Source organism: Salminus brasiliensis, chromosome 9 (assembly GCF_030463535.1).
Source record: "Salminus brasiliensis chromosome 9, fSalBra1.hap2, whole genome shotgun sequence".
Taxonomy (NCBI): Eukaryota; Metazoa; Chordata; class Actinopteri; order Characiformes; family Bryconidae; genus Salminus; species Salminus brasiliensis.
Window position 1 is genome coordinate 11,067,247 of NC_132886.1, and position 15,793 is coordinate 11,083,039.

Below are 15,793 nucleotides of genomic sequence, written 5' to 3' on the forward strand. Positions count from 1 at the left end.
TATTAATTAGTGAGTGCTAGTTCATTAGGCAGGAGGCCTCTCCTCTCCTGTTGCTGCAAAGGCAAGGTCAGAATCGCTGCACCGCCCCAGGAGGATAAGAGTGATAAGAGCCCGTTTAGGCGCTTAATTTCACAAAGTAGAAGATTATACAGTTAAACTGGCTAAATATCATGAACGTATAGAATGTATAGAATAATATATTACAATATTGCAGTTTCACATGAAACTTGAATGGCATTGTGGCAAGTTAAAACACAAGTGACCTGAAATAGACTAGAAAGCTGTCCATTTCTGAAGATTCTATGCTCCTCTGTAAAATCGTTTCCTGGGCTGTTGGTACTGTCCGTCCATTAAAGTACATGGCCACCGAGCAGCCTGCCCAGCTCAGTCTCTGTGGCGCAATCGGTTAGCGCGTTCGGCTGTTAACCGAAAGGTTGGTGGTTCGAGCCCACCCAGGGACGGAGGTTTTTCTAATGTTTACCCATGCACTTCTAAAGCAGCCTGGACATTCTCAGACCGTAGTTAGGGACCACTGCTCTAACTGAGAACATAAACTTGACAAAGACCAAAAACATGTTACTGCACTGAAAACAAAACCCAATATCAATTTCCTCTTATCTACATTTACACCATTTTAATCATTCAATTCTGCTCATTTATAGACACAGGTATATAAAATCAGAAATTTTATTTTTAAAAATAAAAATCAGCAAGGAAATAAAACCAATTCAAAAAAAATCATCATTACTAAAACTGTTGTGCAGGATCAGGGTGAGCCATCAAGCTGGCACCACCTTGCTCTCCACCTCTCCACCTTGCGGTACTGTCGTTTCAGTGTCTTTGTGCTTGTGCTGGAGAGCGGGGTGGGCTGTGTTCCTCCATACTTTACTTTTATTTAGCTTTATTAATCAATAGAAAAGTTATTTTACAAAAAAACAAAAAAAACATACAATGAACTTTTCCCCATTAACGTTAATATTATTTAGCGCGTCATCATTTTTTATTTTTTTTTGAATGAAGGGGCTTATAACTAAAACATATAAGGCGGCACTAAGTGGGCAGCCTTGTTTAACTCCTCTCGGGTCTTGAAAATCATCAGCTAATTAACCATTGACATTCACTTGAACTTTCAACTTCAATTTAAGATTACTTGATCTTAGCCAAAAGGCCGAAAAGCGATAGCCACAAAGGGTCACGACGAGCAGGGTGATTCTTCCAAATACAAAACACGAAGAGAAAAGCTGATTCAGTCCACAATCGCCTTCTGAAAACACAGGATGTCGCTGACGGGTCGTTTTAGACTCGTTGAATGGTGCATGGTGAACGATTATCACCTCCACAGGTAAAAGCTAGAGGAAATGTTAATGAGCTCACCGACTGTCCAATCAGGAATGAGGATTCGTATTTTTTTTACACACAGTGTTTTCTGAATTAATATTTGAATACGACTAAAGAGAAACTATTCATTTTCCACAACCACCATCAATCCAGCTGAACTGGAGGAGAATGATTTGCTAAGAGAGTTTAGTAAACGACACACGCCTCCCAGCGGCCAAATACAGCACTGCAGCGAAAATACCGTGTGAGAGTTTCTCAGTAGTTCTCCCATTTACAGACTCTCTCTCTCCTTTCAGTGAATATTTGTCTGTTTGGTGGTGCTTCATTTCTGTAGTTGAATTATGTAATTTCTGTGCCTTAACAGAAGCATTAACTGAAGTGACACCACCATTTACTCATGGAGTGACATTAATCCTTGACCTGGAGATCCAATAATTTCGTCAGGATAAGATTATTCAATTAATTATTTAGAAAGAGAGATTAAGGAGACTATTCAGTCTCTGACCAGGGTTTCTCCATGTCAGGGAAACTGTCCTTAAACGCAGCAAAGGCTGAGACAGCTATGGAGGAAGTGTGAAGAGCGTCATCCATGAACGCCCCCTTTCGGGTCTAAAAGTAGCCGCCCAACGTGGGGCTCGAACCCACGACCCTGAGATTAAGAGTCTCATGCTCTACCGACTGAGCTAGCCGGGCTGGCAAGAAGCCCCTAGGGGGCGACTCGTCAGGTCCAAACCAATCAGATTTGAACATCACCAGTAAAAGTAAAATACTACAGGACACTTTAAAAATACATTCTTCATACATTAATAGATATGTTCAGGGGCGGATTTCAAAAAATATTTTTGAGCGGTGGCAACATATGGCAAGCACATATATATATATATGTATATAATTTATCACAAATTTATCACAGTTTTAGAAAAAGAAATAGTATGTACACACTGCAAAAGGCTATGGCTGCCATTTACACACTCATAGAGAGAAACTTAATCTCATGCAATCAATGTCTTGAATTTGCGGTTTAATGTGAAACAATTTATATTAGCAATAAATGACCATACAAGGTCTTCTCACTTAATAGAAGATTAATTTGTTTCATTTTGGAATTAAACCTGAGCAACAGATTTAACATACACTGTACACAAAATATTAAAACTCTATATCCCATCTCATCACACTTACAGGTTTCCCCAATTATTCATATTTAGGCAAACATGAATATTTATATTTATTTGAAGACTTCTGAGCAATATCTCTTAAAACTTGTCAGTTTTTGTCATTTGTTGCTCTTATTCATATATAACTTAATATACTATGCAGCAACAATTTCCGTACCATGTGTACCAGCTCGACTTGCTTTTCTCCCATCCCTTGGTGATGCTCTCCCTCCTCTAGATCTATACCGCTGTGGTGTTCTCCCACCTCTTCCTGTCCCTGGTCGCCTTGGCCTCTTATTCTATCTCTGTCACGTTCTTGTTGCTCTTCTCTCTCTCTCTCTCTCTCTCTCTCTCTCTCTCTCTCTCTCCTTCCACCTCGTCTTTGTCTTCTCTCTCTCCTTCCACCTCATCTTTACCGTTTACCTTGCTCAGGTCTTCATTTCCTATTTCGTCTTTCTCTTGGGTGGGAAAAACATGTATGGTACCTTTCCTCCTAATTTCTGTAATATTCAGAGTAACTTTACAAATGTTTTCCTTGACAGACGTTGAATCAGTATTAGCTTTCATAACCTACTTTACAGATAACTAATGTCAGACCTAGCTAACATTACATCTTAGCGAAACAACATTCTTCAACCTGATTTTTATCATCTCAAAATCTGCATCGCAACTATACTAGCACTGTACTTTCATTTATTGATAGAGAAACTCCTGTCTCCTTTGCTTTCCCCAGTTTTCAAACAAATCCGTCTCTTTCTGCTCTTGCTGCAGTCGGACATTGAAGATTCACACTCGTAAATGTCAAACTGGCCGTTACTGTCCTTTCAAATCGTCGCTGTCAACTGGGGTGGCAGCAGGTGTGGCAAGCCTTTCTTTCAGGGTGGCATTTGCCAACCTATGCCACTCCAGTAGATCCAAGTGTTTTGTCACTCAAATTATTAGCGTGACCAGCATAGGGGGTGTTTCCATTTGAGTTTGATTGTTAAGATGGTCTACCAGCATGACGAGGCAACTGCACTTAAAATCAATCCATTACACGAAAGAGGACAAGTTAACCCAAGTCCGTCTGCTTGTATAGTTGATGGAGCTTCACTGTGCAGGGCTGCGAGCTGGTCTGAAAACAGTAAATATTAACATACATACAGTAAATACTGTTTTGTGTCCATTAACACAGCAAGGTTTTCGCTGTAGTAACAGTGGTTGTTCTGCTCCTTAAATAAAAAGGCTGCTTTAAAATGAAACACCTTTCATATACAGCCCAGAAACGCGGCCGCTATTAGGGACGCTCTGGAGGACGCAACTGAAGGATCCTTCCTGGCCCATGGTTCCCCACAGTTCTCTGCAGAGAAACAACACAACGAGAAAAGTAAAAGAGAGGAAAAACTGCACCACAAAAACGGCCAAATGTGAAGGAGAGTAGAAGAGTTTGATTAAAATATTAGTTTCTATAATTAATCTCTCTGTTCTCCTACCTATTATCATATTTCATATCCGGTATGCACACAACATAATAGCTAATAGGTAATACCACGTGTTTACAGAAACCTTCCCAATGTACACAAGAATTCTTAAAAGATAACTCAGCTCTGTTATTAACCAATGAAATCAGGAGAGAGCGCGAACGCAGTCCCCCACTACCAGAAATTATGCAGTCGAGATTCCCACATTTGGGGAATTCGCAGGGGTCAGCACAGCCGGAGTGCAATGGCTGAGCCTCACCCTGGGTGAACCACCTTCTTGATCATGGTATCTCCCCTGCCAGGTAAGTATGAGCTCTACACGCACCGAGGAGTGCAGACCCAACCGACTCTACTCTTCACTGAGACGGTAAAGACTACATTCACCACACAACCCAACACTGAGCTCCACAAAAAACACATTACACACACTGAGCTGCTGCACTATTAACTACATCAGGCTGAACGTGTGTTTTCTTACCATAAACACAAATTACCGAGCTTCCCATGATGCACTGCGAGCACACTGACCATACACACAGAGATGTCTTCGGGAGCTCTGCAGCCTTCGCTCGCTTTTTCCACCGTCAGCAGATTCAACACAAATCCAGACATTTATTGAAAATACACACCAGATGTGTTTCCAAAACTGTGTGTCTTTACTGGTCAGTATCGGTTTGTTGCTTTGATAGAAAGGACAAAAAGTATTAATTATTAAAAAAAAAAAAAAAAAAAGTATTAATTCGGGACGCAGTGAAAACACGAGGGTAAAGTTAGTGCTGTTCCACCTTAAATAGGACAGGGGTCTCTCTCTGGATCCTGGCGAGGAAAATAGTAATTGCTGCAGCATTTAAGGTGGAACTGAAAGTTAGATTCTTTAAGAAATCAAGTTTCTTCTAGAAACGTCAGATTCGTAACAGCTGTTACCCACACACCATTTGCCTGATCCTACTGCCTTTCCCTCCAATGGATATAAAAACATGAGAAATCAAAACACGTTGATAGTAATAAAGTACGACGTGATCGGTCATGTAGCTCTTAAAATACGACACGATGCTTTTCCAGCAGACAGCTCCTCACAGTAAGTGCTCAGCACTGAAAGCCACTGCAGCTCTTTCTTTAACCGATAAAGAGGGGGTGCACCGTTCCCGGAAGCACTGCAATACCGGGTCGATGCGATGGATGTCGCTGAGTATTAGAGAGGAAAGTTGGACAGCTAGCTAAACAGTTAGCAATCATGAAATCAGAGGCACCACACCTGCAAAGTCTCTCAAACAGGCCCAGCAGCTTCCTGACTAACGTTCATAGACTATCTCATTAGATAACGCCATCTTACCTTTATTTTCTGAAAGTTTACTACATTACTCTCCTGAAATCAGGAAGGATTATTAATTAGTGAGTGCTAGTTCATTAGGCAGGAGGCCTCTCCTCTCCTGTTGCTGCAAAGGCAAGGTCAGAATCGCTGCACCGCCCCAGGAGGATAAGAGTGATAAGAGCCCGTTTAGGCGCTTAATTTCACAAAGTAGAAGATTATACAGTTAAACTGGCTAAATATCATGAACGTATAGAATGTATAGAATAATATATTACAATATTGCAGTTTCACATGAAACTTGAATGGCATTGTGGCAAGTTAAAACACAAGTGACCTGAAATAGACTAGAAAGCTGTCCATTTCTGAAGATTCTATGCTCCTCTGTAAAATCGTTTCCTGGGCTGTTGGTACTGTCCGTCCATTAAAGTACATGGCCACCGAGCAGCCTGCCCAGCTCAGTCTCTGTGGCGCAATCGGTTAGCGCGTTCGGCTGTTAACCGAAAGGTTGGTGGTTCGAGCCCACCCAGGGACGGAGGTTTTTCTAATGTTTACCCATGCACTTCTAAAGCAGCCTGGACATTCTCAGACCGTAGTTAGGGACCACTGCTCTAACTGAGAACATAAACTTGACAAAGACCAAAAACATGTTACTGCACTGAAAACAAAACCCAATATCAATTTCCTCTTATCTACATTTACACCATTTTAATCATTCAATTCTGCTCATTTATAGACACAGGTATATAAAATCAGAAATTTTATTTTTAAAAATAAAAATCAGCAAGGAAATAAAACCAATTCAAAAAAAATCATCATTACTAAAACTGTTGTGCAGGATCAGGGTGAGCCATCAAGCTGGCACCACCTTGCTCTCCACCTCTCCACCTTGCGGTACTGTCGTTTCAGTGTCTTTGTGCTTGTGCTGGAGAGCGGGGTGGGCTGTGTTCCTCCATACTTTACTTTTATTTAGCTTTATTAATCAATAGAAAAGTTATTTTACAAAAAAACAAAAAAAACATACAATGAACTTTTCCCCATTAACGTTAATATTATTTAGCGCGTCATCATTTTTTATTTTTTTTTGAATGAAGGGGCTTATAACTAAAACATATAAGGCGGCACTAAGTGGGCAGCCTTGTTTAACTCCTCTCGGGTCTTGAAAATCATCAGCTAATTAACCATTGACATTCACTTGAACTTTCAACTTCAATTTAAGATTACTTGATCTTAGCCAAAAGGCCGAAAAGCGATAGCCACAAAGGGTCACGACGAGCAGGGTGATTCTTCCAAATACAAAACACGAAGAGAAAAGCTGATTCAGTCCACAATCGCCTTCTGAAAACACAGGATGTCGCTGACGGGTCGTTTTAGACTCGTTGAATGGTGCATGGTGAACGATTATCACCTCCACAGGTAAAAGCTAGAGGAAATGTTAATGAGCTCACCGACTGTCCAATCAGGAATGAGGATTCGTATTTTTTTTACACACAGTGTTTTCTGAATTAATATTTGAATACGACTAAAGAGAAACTATTCATTTTCCACAACCACCATCAATCCAGCTGAACTGGAGGAGAATGATTTGCTAAGAGAGTTTAGTAAACGACACACGCCTCCCAGCGGCCAAATACAGCACTGCAGCGAAAATACCGTGTGAGAGTTTCTCAGTAGTTCTCCCATTTACAGACTCTCTCTCTCCTTTCAGTGAATATTTGTCTGTTTGGTGGTGCTTCATTTCTGTAGTTGAATTATGTAATTTCTGTGCCTTAACAGAAGCATTAACTGAAGTGACACCACCATTTACTCATGGAGTGACATTAATCCTTGACCTGGAGATCCAATAATTTCGTCAGGATAAGATTATTCAATTAATTATTTAGAAAGAGAGATTAAGGAGACTATTCAGTCTCTGACCAGGGTTTCTCCATGTCAGGGAAACTGTCCTTAAACGCAGCAAAGGCTGAGACAGCTATGGAGGAAGTGTGAAGAGCGTCATCCATGAACGCCCCCTTTCGGGTCTAAAAGTAGCCGCCCAACGTGGGGCTCGAACCCACGACCCTGAGATTAAGAGTCTCATGCTCTACCGACTGAGCTAGCCGGGCTGGCAAGAAGCCCCTAGGGGGCGACTCGTCAGGTCCAAACCAATCAGATTTGAACATCACCAGTAAAAGTAAAATACTACAGGACACTTTAAAAATACATTCTTCATACATTAATAGATATGTTCAGGGGCGGATTTCAAAAAATATTTTTGAGCGGTGGCAACATATGGCAAGCACATATATATATATATATATATATATATGTATATAATTTATCACAAATTTATCACAGTTTTAGAAAAAGAAATAGTATGTACACACTGCAAAAGGCTATGGCTGCCATTTACACACTCATAGAGAGAAACTTAATCTCATGCAATCAATGTCTTGAATTTGCGGTTTAATGTGAAACAATTTATATTAGCAATAAATGACCGTACAAGGTCTTCTCACTTAATAGAAGATTAATTTGTTTCATTTTGGAATTAAACCTGAGCAACAGATTTAACATACACTGTACACAAAATATTAAAACTCTATATCCCATCTCATCACACTTACAGGTTTCCCCAATTATTCATATTTAGGCAAACATGAATATTTATATTTATTTGAAGACTTCTGAGCAATATCTCTTAAAACTTGTCAGTTTTTGTCATTTGTTGCTCTTATTCATATATAACTTAATATACTATACAGCAACAATTTCCGTACCATGTGTACCAGCTCGACTTGCTTTTCTCCCATCCCTTGGTGATGCTCTCCCTCCTCTAGATCTATACCGCTGTGGTGTTCTCCCACCTCTTCCTGTCCCTGGTCGCCTTGGCCTCTTATTCTATCTCTGTCACGTTCTTGTTGCTTTTCTCTCTCTCTCTCTCTCTCTCTCTCTCTCTCTCTCTCTCTCTCTCCTTCCACCTCGTCTTTGTCTTCTCTCTCTCCTTCCACCTCATCTTTACCGTTTACCTTGCTCAGGTCTTCATTTCCTATTTCGTTTTTCTCTTGGGTGGGAAAAACATGTATGGTACCTTTCCTCCTAATTTCTGTAATATTCAGAGTAACTTTACAAATGTTTTCCTTGACAGACGTTGAATCAGTATTAGCTTTCATAACCTACTTTACAGATAACTAATGTCAGACCTAGCTAACATTACATCTTAGCGAAACAACATTCTTCAACCTGATTTTTATCATCTCAAAATCTGCATCGCAACTATACTAGCACTGTACTTTCATTTATTGATAGAGAAACTCCTGTCTCCTTTGCTTTCCCCAGTTTTCAAACAAATCCGTCTCTTTCTGCTCTTGCTGCAGTCGGACATTGAAGATTCACACTCGTAAATGTCAAACTGGCCGTTACTGTCCTTTCAAATCGTCGCTGTCAACTGGGGTGGCAGCAGGTGTGGCAAGCCTTTCTTTCAGGGTGGCATTTGCCAACCTATGCCACTCCAGTAGATCCAAGTGTTTTGTCACTCAAATTATTAGCGTGACCAGCATAGGGGGTGTTTCCATTTGAGTTTGATTGTTAAGATGGTCTACCAGCATGACGAGGCAACTGCACTTAAAATCAATCCATTACACGAAAGAGGACAAGTTAACCCAAGTCCGTCTGCTTGTATAGTTGATGGAGCTTCACTGTGCAGGGCTGCGAGCTGGTCTGAAAACAGTAAATATTAACATACATACAGTAAATACTGTTTTGTGTCCATTAACACAGCAAGGTTTTCGCTGTAGTAACAGTGGTTGTTCTGCTCCTTAAATAAAAAGGCTGCTTTAAAATGAAACACCTTTCATATACAGCCCAGAAACGCGGCCGCTATTAGGGACGCTCTGGAGGACGCAACTGAAGGATCCTTCCTGGCCCATGGTTCCCCACAGTTCTCTGCAGAGAAACAACACAACGAGAAAAGTAAAAGAGAGGAAAAACTGCACCACAAAAACGGCCAAATGTGAAGGAGAGTAGAAGAGTTTGATTAAAATATTAGTTTCTATAATTAATCTCTCTGTTCTCCTACCTATTATCATATTTCATATCCGGTATGCACACAACATAATAGCTAATAGGTAATACCACGTGTTTACAGAAACCTTCCCAATGTACACAAGAATTCTTAAAAGATAACTCAGCTCTGTTATTAACCAATGAAATCAGGGGAGAGCGCGAACGCAGTCCCCCACTACCAGAAATTATGCAGTCGAGATTCCCACATTTGGGGAATTCGCAGGGGTCAGCACAGCCGGAGTGCAATGGCTGAGCCTCACCCTGGGTGAACCACCTTCTTGATCATGGTATCTCCCCTGCCAGGTAAGTATGAGCTCTACACGCACCGAGGAGTGCAGACCCAACCGACTCTACTCTTCACTGAGACGGTAAAGACTACATTCACCACACAACCCAACACTGAGCTCCACAAAAAACACATTACACACACTGAGCTGCTGCACTATTAACTACATCAGGCTGAACGTGTGTTTTCTTACCATAAACACAAATTACCGAGCTTCCCATGATGCACTGCGAGCACACTGACCATACACACAGAGATGTCTTCGGGAGCTCTGCAGCCTTCGCTCGCTTTTTCCACCGTCAGCAGATTCAACACAAATCCAGACATTTATTGAAAATACACACCAGATGTGTTTCCAAAACTGTGTGTCTTTACTGGTCAGTATCGGTTTGTTGCTTTGATAGAAAGGACAAAAAGTATTAATTATTAAAAAAAAAGAAAAAAAAGTATTAATTCGGGACGCAGTGAAAACACGAGGGTAAAGTTAGTGCTGTTCCACCTTAAATAGGACAGGGGTCTCTCTCTGGATCCTGGCGAGGAAAATAGTAATTGCTGCAGCATTTAAGGTGGAACTGAAAGTTAGATTCTTTAAGAAATCAAGTTTCTTCTAGAAACGTCAGATTCGTAACAGCTGTTACCCACACACCATTTGCCTGATCCTACTGCCTTTCCCTCCAATGGATATAAAAACATGAGAAATCAAAACACGTTGATAGTAATAAAGTACGACGTGATCGGTCATGTAGCTCTTAAAATACGACACGATGCTTTTCCAGCAGACAGCTCCTCACAGTAAGTGCTCAGCACTGAAAGCCACTGCAGCTCTTTCTTTAACCGATAAAGAGGGGGTGCACCGTTCCCGGAAGCACTGCAATACCGGGTCGATGCGATGGATGTCGCTGAGTATTAGAGAGGAAAGTTGGACAGCTAGCTAAACAGTTAGCAATCATGAAATCAGAGGCACCACACCTGCAAAGTCTCTCAAACAGGCCCAGCAGCTTCCTGACTAACGTTCATAGACTATCTCATTAGATAACGCCATCTTACCTTTATTTTCTGAAAGTTTACTACATTACTCTCCTGAAATCAGGAAGGATTATTAATTAGTGAGTGCTAGTTCATTAGGCAGGAGGCCTCTCCTCTCCTGTTGCTGCAAAGGCAAGGTCAGAATCGCTGCACCGCCCCAGGAGGATAAGAGTGATAAGAGCCCGTTTAGGCGCTTAATTTCACAAAGTAGAAGATTATACAGTTAAACTGGCTAAATATCATGAACGTATAGAATGTATAGAATAATATATTACAATATTGCAGTTTCACATGAAACTTGAATGGCATTGTGGCAAGTTAAAACACAAGTGACCTGAAATAGACTAGAAAGCTGTCCATTTCTGAAGATTCTATGCTCCTCTGTAAAATCGTTTCCTGGGCTGTTGGTACTGTCCGTCCATTAAAGTACATGGCCACCGAGCAGCCTGCCCAGCTCAGTCTCTGTGGCGCAATCGGTTAGCGCGTTCGGCTGTTAACCGAAAGGTTGGTGGTTCGAGCCCACCCAGGGACGGAGGTTTTTCTAATGTTTACCCATGCACTTCTAAAGCAGCCTGGACATTCTCAGACCGTAGTTAGGGACCACTGCTCTAACTGAGAACATAAACTTGACAAAGACCAAAAACATGTTACTGCACTGAAAACAAAACCCAATATCAATTTCCTCTTATCTACATTTACACCATTTTAATCATTCAATTCTGCTCATTTATAGACACAGGTATATAAAATCAGAAATTTTATTTTTAAAAATAAAAATCAGCAAGGAAATAAAACCAATTCAAAAAAAATCATCATTACTAAAACTGTTGTGCAGGATCAGGGTGAGCCATCAAGCTGGCACCACCTTGCTCTCCACCTCTCCACCTTGCGGTACTGTCGTTTCAGTGTCTTTGTGCTTGTGCTGGAGAGCGGGGTGGGCTGTGTTCCTCCATACTTTACTTTTATTTAGCTTTATTAATCAATAGAAAAGTTATTTTACAAAAAAACAAAAAAAACATACAATGAACTTTTCCCCATTAACGTTAATATTATTTAGCGCGTCATCATTTTTTATTTTTTTTTGAATGAAGGGGCTTATAACTAAAACATATAAGGCGGCACTAAGTGGGCAGCCTTGTTTAACTCCTCTCGGGTCTTGAAAATCATCAGCTAATTAACCATTGACATTCACTTGAACTTTCAACTTCAATTTAAGATTACTTGATCTTAGCCAAAAGGCCGAAAAGCGATAGCCACAAAGGGTCACGACGAGCAGGGTGATTCTTCCAAATACAAAACACGAAGAGAAAAGCTGATTCAGTCCACAATCGCCTTCTGAAAACACAGGATGTCGCTGACGGGTCGTTTTAGACTCGTTGAATGGTGCATGGTGAACGATTATCACCTCCACAGGTAAAAGCTAGAGATAATGTTAATGAGCTCACCGACTGTCCAATCAGGAATGAGGATTCGTATTTTTTTTTACACACAGTGTTTTCTGAATTAATATTTGAATACGACTAAAGAGAAACTATTCATTTTCCACAACCACCATCAATCCAGCTGAACTGGAGGAGAATGATTTGCTAAGAGAGTTTAGTAAACGACACACGCCTCCCAGCGGCCAAATACAGCACTGCAGCGAAAATACCGTGTGAGAGTTTCTCAGTAGTTCTCCCATTTACAGACTCTCTCTCTCCTTTCAGTGAATATTTGTCTGTTTGGTGGTGCTTCATTTCTGTAGTTGAATTATGTAATTTCTGTGCCTTAACAGAAGCATTAACTGAAGTGACACCACCATTTACTCATGGAGTGACATTAATCCTTGACCTGGAGATCCAATAATTTCGTCAGGATAAGATTATTCAATTAATTATTTAGAAAGAGAGATTAAGGAGACTATTCAGTCTCTGACCAGGGTTTCTCCATGTCAGGGAAACTGTCCTTAAACGCAGCAAAGGCTGAGACAGCTATGGAGGAAGTGTGAAGAGCGTCATCCATGAACGCCCCCTTTCGGGTCTAAAAGTAGCCGCCCAACGTGGGGCTCGAACCCACGACCCTGAGATTAAGAGTCTCATGCTCTACCGACTGAGCTAGCCGGGCTGGCAAGAAGCCCCTAGGGGGCGACTCGTCAGGTCCAAACCAATCAGATTTGAACATCACCAGTAAAAGTAAAATACTACAGGACACTTTAAAAATACATTCTTCATACATTAATAGATATGTTCAGGGGCGGATTTCAAAAAATATTTTTGAGCGGTGGCAACATATGGCAAGCACATATATATATATATGTATATAATTTATCACAAATTTATCACAGTTTTAGAAAAAGAAATAGTATGTACACACTGCAAAAGGCTATGGCTGCCATTTACACACTCATAGAGAGAAACTTAATCTCATGCAATCAATGTCTTGAATTTGCGGTTTAATGTGAAACAATTTATATTAGCAATAAATGACCATACAAGGTCTTCTCACTTAATAGAAGATTAATTTGTTTCATTTTGGAATTAAACCTGAGCAACAGATTTAACATACACTGTACACAAAATATTAAAACTCTATATCCCATCTCATCACACTTACAGGTTTCCCCAATTATTCATATTTAGGCAAACATGAATATTTATATTTATTTGAAGACTTCTGAGCAATATCTCTTAAAACTTGTCAGTTTTTGTCATTTGTTGCTCTTATTCATATATAACTTAATATACTATGCAGCAACAATTTCCGTACCATGTGTACCAGCTCGACTTGCTTTTCTCCCATCCCTTGGTGATGCTCTCCCTCCTCTAGATCTATACCGCTGTGGTGTTCTCCCACCTCTTCCTGTCCCTGGTCGCCTTGGCCTCTTATTCTATCTCTGTCACGTTCTTGTTGCTCTTCTCTCTCTCTCTCTCTCTCTCTCTCTCTCTCTCTCTCTCTCTCCTTCCACCTCGTCTTTGTCTTCTCTCTCTCCTTCCACCTCATCTTTACCGTTTACCTTGCTCAGGTCTTCATTTCCTATTTCGTCTTTCTCTTGGGTGGGAAAAACATGTATGGTACCTTTCCTCCTAATTTCTGTAATATTCAGAGTAACTTTACAAATGTTTTCCTTGACAGACGTTGAATCAGTATTAGCTTTCATAACCTACTTTACAGATAACTAATGTCAGACCTAGCTAACATTACATCTTAGCGAAACAACATTCTTCAACCTGATTTTTATCATCTCAAAATCTGCATCGCAACTATACTAGCACTGTACTTTCATTTATTGATAGAGAAACTCCTGTCTCCTTTGCTTTCCCCAGTTTTCAAACAAATCCGTCTCTTTCTGCTCTTGCTGCAGTCGGACATTGAAGATTCACACTCGTAAATGTCAAACTGGCCGTTACTGTCCTTTCAAATCGTCGCTGTCAACTGGGGTGGCAGCAGGTGTGGCAAGCCTTTCTTTCAGGGTGGCATTTGCCAACCTATGCCACTCCAGTAGATCCAAGTGTTTTGTCACTCAAATTATTAGCGTGACCAGCATAGGGGGTGTTTCCATTTGAGTTTGATTGTTAAGATGGTCTACCAGCATGACGAGGCAACTGCACTTAAAATCAATCCATTACACGAAAGAGGACAAGTTAACCCAAGTCCGTCTGCTTGTATAGTTGATGGAGCTTCACTGTGCAGGGCTGCGAGCTGGTCTGAAAACAGTAAATATTAACATACATACAGTAAATACTGTTTTGTGTCCATTAACACAGCAAGGTTTTCGCTGTAGTAACAGTGGTTGTTCTGCTCCTTAAATAAAAAGGCTGCTTTAAAATGAAACACCTTTCATATACAGCCCAGAAACGCGGCCGCTATTAGGGACGCTCTGGAGGACGCAACTGAAGGATCCTTCCTGGCCCATGGTTCCCCACAGTTCTCTGCAGAGAAACAACACAACGAGAAAAGTAAAAGAGAGGAAAAACTGCACCACAAAAACGGCCAAATGTGAAGGAGAGTAGAAGAGTTTGATTAAAATATTAGTTTCTATAATTAATCTCTCTGTTCTCCTACCTATTATCATATTTCATATCCGGTATGCACACAACATAATAGCTAATAGGTAATACCACGTGTTTACAGAAACCTTCCCAATGTACACAAGAATTCTTAAAAGATAACTCAGCTCTGTTATTAACCAATGAAATCAGGGGAGAGCGCGAACGCAGTCCCCCACTACCAGAAATTATGCAGTCGAGATTCCCACATTTGGGGAATTCGCAGGGGTCAGCACAGCCGGAGTGCAATGGCTGAGCCTCACCCTGGGTGAACCACCTTCTTGATCATGGTATCTCCCCTGCCAGGTAAGTATGAGCTCTACACGCACCGAGGAGTGCAGACCCAACCGACTCTACTCTTCACTGAGACGGTAAAGACTACATTCACCACACAACCCAACACTGAGCTCCACAAAAAACACATTACACACACTGAGCTGCTGCACTATTAACTACATCAGGCTGAACGTGTGTTTTCTTACCATAAACACAAATTACCGAGCTTCCCATGATGCACTGCGAGCACACTGACCATACACACAGAGATGTCTTCGGGAGCTCTGCAGCCTTCGCTCGCTTTTTCCACCGTCAGCAGATTCAACACAAATCCAGACATTTATTGAAAATACACACCAGATGTGTTTCCAAAACTGTGTGTCTTTACTGGTCAGTATCGGTTTGTTGCTTTGATAGAAAGGACAAAAAGTATTAATTATTAAAAAAAAAAAAAAAAAAAGTATTAATTCGGGACGCAGTGAAAACACGAGGGTAAAGTTAGTGCTGTTCCACCTTAAATAGGACAGGGGTCTCTCTCTGGATCCTGGCGAGGAAAATAGTAATTGCTGCAGCATTTAAGGTGGAACTGAAAGTTAGATTCTTTAAGAAATCAAGTTTCTTCTAGAAACGTCAGATTCGTAACAGCTGTTACCCACACACCATTTGCCTGATCCTACTGCCTTTCCCTCCAATGGATATAAAAACATGAGAAATCAAAACACGTTGATAGTAATAAAGTACGACGTGATCGGTCATGTAGCTCTTAAAATACGACACGATGCTTTTCCAGCAGACAGCTCCTCACAGTAAGTGCTCAGCACTGAAAGCCACTGCAGCTCTTTCTTTAACCGATAAAGAGGGGGTGCACCGTT

The 15,793-nt window shown here is 40.9% G+C and overlaps 3 long non-coding RNA genes and 6 other non-coding genes across 9 annotated transcripts; all 9 read right to left on the reverse strand.

Moving 5' to 3' along the window:
- Positions 1-1,958: 1,958 nt before the first annotated feature.
- On the reverse strand, positions 1,959-2,031 carry trnak-cuu (transfer RNA lysine (anticodon CUU)). The gene has a single exon. It is a non-coding gene; the product is annotated as a tRNA-Lys (tRNA).
- Positions 2,032-2,344: 313 nt separating this feature from the next.
- Positions 2,345-5,075, reverse strand: LOC140562900 (uncharacterized). Its single transcript, XR_011980177.1, has 2 exons — positions 4,434-5,075; positions 2,345-3,834 (listed from the first exon to the last, which is right to left on the reverse strand). It is a non-coding gene; the product is annotated as an uncharacterized lncRNA (long non-coding RNA).
- Positions 4,102-4,265, reverse strand: LOC140563081 (U1 spliceosomal RNA). The gene has a single exon (XR_011980317.1). It is a non-coding gene; the product is annotated as a U1 spliceosomal RNA (small nuclear RNA).
- Positions 5,076-7,296: 2,221 nt separating the features above from the next.
- Positions 7,297-7,369, reverse strand: trnak-cuu (transfer RNA lysine (anticodon CUU)). Its single transcript has one exon. It is a non-coding gene; the product is annotated as a tRNA-Lys (tRNA).
- Positions 7,370-7,903: 534 nt separating this feature from the next.
- Positions 7,904-10,428, reverse strand: LOC140562901 (uncharacterized). Its single transcript, XR_011980178.1, has 2 exons — positions 9,788-10,428; positions 7,904-9,188 (listed from the first exon to the last, which is right to left on the reverse strand). It is a non-coding gene; the product is annotated as an uncharacterized lncRNA (long non-coding RNA).
- LOC140562998 (U1 spliceosomal RNA) lies at positions 9,456-9,619 on the reverse strand. The gene has a single exon (XR_011980236.1). It is a non-coding gene; the product is annotated as a U1 spliceosomal RNA (small nuclear RNA).
- A 2,222-nt stretch (positions 10,429-12,650) lies between the features above and the next one.
- trnak-cuu (transfer RNA lysine (anticodon CUU)) lies at positions 12,651-12,723 on the reverse strand. The gene has a single exon. It is a non-coding gene; the product is annotated as a tRNA-Lys (tRNA).
- Positions 12,724-13,036: 313 nt separating this feature from the next.
- On the reverse strand, positions 13,037-15,769 carry LOC140562902 (uncharacterized). The gene is made up of 2 exons (XR_011980179.1): positions 15,128-15,769; positions 13,037-14,528 (listed from the first exon to the last, which is right to left on the reverse strand). It is a non-coding gene; the product is annotated as an uncharacterized lncRNA (long non-coding RNA).
- LOC140563009 (U1 spliceosomal RNA) lies at positions 14,796-14,959 on the reverse strand. The gene has a single exon (XR_011980247.1). It is a non-coding gene; the product is annotated as a U1 spliceosomal RNA (small nuclear RNA).
- Positions 15,770-15,793: the final 24 nt, after the last annotated feature.